Source organism: Portunus trituberculatus, chromosome 19 (genome assembly GCF_017591435.1).
Source record: "Portunus trituberculatus isolate SZX2019 chromosome 19, ASM1759143v1, whole genome shotgun sequence".
In the NCBI taxonomy this organism is placed as follows: domain Eukaryota; kingdom Metazoa; phylum Arthropoda; class Malacostraca; order Decapoda; family Portunidae; genus Portunus; species Portunus trituberculatus.
Genome location: NC_059273.1, coordinates 9,987,731 through 9,991,897, shown reverse-complemented (window position 1 = coordinate 9,991,897; position 4,167 = coordinate 9,987,731). Strand labels below are relative to the sequence as shown.

Below are 4,167 nucleotides of genomic sequence, written 5' to 3'. Positions count from 1 at the left end.
AGGCATAATATGATAGATCTCTAGGGAACCATTTGCACTCAACAACATACCTCGAGTACTATGTTAAGTAATTCATTGCTATGTCAAACTTCATACCTTCCATCCCCCTCCCTTGTGTACATAGTAATCAAATGTGCAAGCCATTATGGCTGCTTATAGTTCCATGTAAGTTTTTATCATTCTAATGTTCAAAATGCAATAAAAGTATTTCCTTCACTTTTGTGTGGTTACTGAGAACTCCAGAACATCAAAACTTAAAAAACTGAAAGGAAAAAGTCCCTCCAAAGGTGATACACTTATAAAATGTCATTCCTCATGTGTCAAAGGGAACGGTCAGACCTCTTTTGAATTTCGCGCCACACCAGTGAGTGAGTGAATGAACCAATGAACCACTGAAAGCCTACCGGAAATTAGTGATACAAGCTACTTATGACTGACAGTTGAAGTGTACTGGAGGGCAGCACCAATACTAAGAGGAATGAACATGTAGAGAGAGAGAGAGAGAGAGAGAGAGGGAGGGGTATGTACAGCCATTACGCGCATGTAACCTGCGCCATTCGTGATCGTGACTCGTCTGCTTGAGTAGAGGGTGTGAGCTCTTACTCGCCTTCCCTCATACTTTCCTTTGGATTTCTTGTGGTTATCCGTGTATCATCGAGCTGGTTATCTTCGTGGAGGTCTGTCAGTACCGCTGGAACATGGTGGTGAGTAGCAAGGCGTTAAGTGTAAGGTTGGTGAAGTGATTGAGGTGGAAACAAGGAGAGTGAGCTTCCGCGGGGTGGTGGTGGCCGAGATGTGTTTACTGTTTGTTTATATTATACGAGACGGAAAGATTTGGCTATAACAGCTCTCTCTCTCTCTCTCTCTCTCTCTCTCTCTCTCTCTCTCTCTCTCTCAGCTGTCTTTTTCCCTGATGCATGTGGGGGCTGAGTGGCGTAGTTGGTTAAGGTGGCTTGTGTTCGAATCCTTGCCAAACCTACTTGCCTGGTGGGAGATGCAGCATTCTCCCGTTAACCCTAGCGGTGCCGTATGACCTAAGCCGGTATCGTCTCTCTCTCTCTCTCTCTCTCTCTCTCTCTCTCTCTCTCTCTCTCTCTCTCTCTCTCTCTCTCTCTCTCTCTCTCTCTCTCTCTCTCTCTAGGCTAGCGCGCTTACTACTGAGGTGTTTGGGATGCCCTCCGCCGTATCCTCCGCTCGCTTGCTTCTTATACTATTTTTTACTGACTCGTCTCTCTCTTTTGCCCTCATTTTTTTCTTCTGACCCTTTTGTCCGCGATATCAGGACTGGTTGTTCCGTCTCTCTGTTCTCCACAAAACATTTTTTGTTGGGTGCTTAGCCATGTCGAAATCCCCGGTAACGATGCTGTTGATTTTTTGGCTCGTGACGTCCTTACCCTTCCTATTCTTTGCCTTTCCTCACTACGTACTTGTTTCCGATCATTTCCCAGCTTTTCGGTCTTTTCTTTATACCTGCTGGCAGTCCTTCTGGTCCACTCTTGCTTCTAATAAACTGAGGGCTGTCAAACCCTCTGTTTTCCCTTGGTCCAACCCATCTCTTCCCACCAGACGCTGGGAGACGCCCTGGCCTGCTTACGTATTAGCCACACCAGACTAATTCATTCTCACTTAATGTCTTGTCCCCTCCCCACCGCTCTACCCCTCTAGTGGCGTCCTTTCCTCTCTTCTCTTCCCACCTTCTCCTTTCATTCCCCACCTTCGCGGTCCCTTTCCTTGCAGCCTTTCCCTATCTTTCTTCCCTCTCCTGTGTCCCCTGTCCTTGACGTCCTCACTAAGTCCCCTTCTTTTTCCATCACTGCCCTTATGTCCTTCCTTCGTGCCATTGACGTCCTTCATCTGATCCAACCCCTCCTAAACCCTCCCCCTTTCTTAGACTATGCTTATCCAGCCCCTACTCCCCATTATTACAATCTCTCTCTCTCTCTCTCTCTCTCTCTCTCTCTCTCTCTCTCTCTCTCTCTCTCTCTCTCTCTCTCTCTCGTACCGTTCTATTTATATGTCGACCATTTTTTTAGGTATATTTGCTCGTATTTACGTATTTATTCTCCAATTTCCTTCCAAGGCTTTGAATTAACTAACAGTATTTTAAAGAATATTGGACAGATGACTAGTTGAGTCGCCGCCTTTCTGCAGTGTGTGTGTGTGTGTGTGTGTGTGTGTTGCCAAGGCTTCTGCATCAAAATAACTTCGTGAGGCAAAGGAACTTATTTTCCAGGGCTGACTTACCTGCTTCCTTTCCTTCCTGGCGGCTCAGGGGCGTCTCGCGGGGTCGTGTGGGATCAAATATTTGTGGCGGCGTTCTTCAGGGGATTTCTTGTGCGCTGGAAGAAGAGTGAGGTTGTGTTTGATGTACTTGGGCGGCTCAGAGAGAGAGAGAGAGAGAGAGAGAGAGAGAGAGAGAGAGAGAGAGAGAGAGAGAGAGAGAGAGATTTGGTTGTGTTTAATCCCATCAGTACCATGACACGTTTTCATATTAATTCGTGTCACTATTTGGCGATATTATACAGCTTCAGAAACTTATGTGAGGGGATTAAAATAGTAAAGACAGTGGCCATGAGTCTTCTGATCTCCATAGACCTTTGCTAATGTCAATAAAATCGTCTAATCGTGCCCAAAACTCAAATGCGTCCCAGTACTGAATGAGTTAAGGGTGGAAAGAAATGGTACTTTGAAAAAACGTAGAAGAATCGAAAGAAGGAAAAAATAAATAGAGGGATGGAATTGAGAAGCTTTAGACAGCTGGGTAACGGAAGCGCAGAGGATAGAATCGTTGTAGGTACTGGTGATGATATATACCAGTAACTTAAGAGCAGCCGACGCACACTAGGGAAGAAGTCTTGTAATGAGTGGGATGAACAGGACGAGGATTAGTGTTTTCCTTACAACAGAACATGGAGGTTATTGGGTATTGTGTATGTTACGTCTTTTGTCTCACTGTTGCTGTTACTCATCTCAGACTCACACCCTTTCTGTTCACCCTTACTTTATTGTTTTTCTTCTTGTTTTTCTTATTCTTGTTCTGAGGTTACTAGATGTGTTAGTAACGTCTTTTATCTCTCTTGCTGTTGCTGTTACTCATCTCACGCTTTTCCTGTTCACCCTTACTTTATTTTTGTCGTTCTTATTTTTGTTATTTTCTTCATGTTCTTTATTTCTTGTTCATATTTTACTTTTTATATTTTTTTTTTGCACTTTTCTTTTCTGTTTTAGTATTTTTCAGCGTCTTAAGTGGAATATTCCATTAATAAACATCGCATCTCTTTCATTAACCCCTTGAGTACCATGACGCGTTTCCATACTTATTCCGCATACTATTTGGTGATTTTATACAACTTCGGAAACTTATGTGGAGGATTAGAAAGAGTGAAGACCGTAGCCATTAATCTTCTGATCTCCATAGACCTTTGCTAATGTCAAAAATTATCTAATGGTACACAAATCTCAAGCTAAAAATGTGTCCCAGCATTGAAAGGGTTAGGGTTCCTGGTTTGTCCTGGCTTTACTCAATAATTATTGTATTCCCAGCTGTCCGGTGTGGTGTAGGACTTTGTATAGAGAGAGATCCTATTTTTTCTATTATTTTTTTAGGGTGTTTTCTATCCTGCGGCCTGACTCCATCTGCGGGGAATAAAAAGTGTAATTGTATCTCTCGACCAGAGGTGAGTTTTATGCCGCCGCCATTACCGGGAAATTGAAATGAAATGAGGATAATTGACTCGTTCAACATTAATAATATTTTTTTTCTCCCTAGGAATTGTAAAGTTTCCAATTAGCTTTTCCTGGAGGGGTAAAAAGCGTCTTCATTATTCTTCCTGATATTTCTTGGTATTGAGAGGAATTGCAGTTTATTTTTTTGCCTGAATTAGAGAATTTCCAGGAATATACATACACTCGCGCAGTTCAAAGTGGGGGACATGATTTAATTCTCCAAGATATTTCAACGTTGACGGATTTGTAACTTCTTTGCGCCTTCGTGTTTCGTGGAATATACACTAAGAGGTGCGAGTTTTTAAGTGGCCTAAGCAATGCAACAATAGATTCTCAGGGTTTGCGGTCAGGGTAATAAAAACACCGTGTTCAAACTTTACATTTAGATTGAAGGTTAATAAAGAAAAGGAAAGAAATTGTAACTTTTGAAAGAAAAATGAA

At 42.7% G+C, this 4,167-nt stretch overlaps 1 long non-coding RNA gene across 1 annotated transcript in view; it reads left to right on the top strand.

Moving 5' to 3' along the window:
- Positions 1 to 583: 583 nt before the first annotated feature.
- The window catches only part of LOC123506340, a 34,090-nt gene continuing 30,506 nt past the window's right edge, over positions 584 to 4,167 (top strand). The window contains exon 1 of the long non-coding RNA XR_006675409.1: positions 584 to 704. This is a non-coding gene — a long non-coding RNA (uncharacterized LOC123506340). The remainder of the gene's footprint in view (positions 705 to 4,167) is intronic.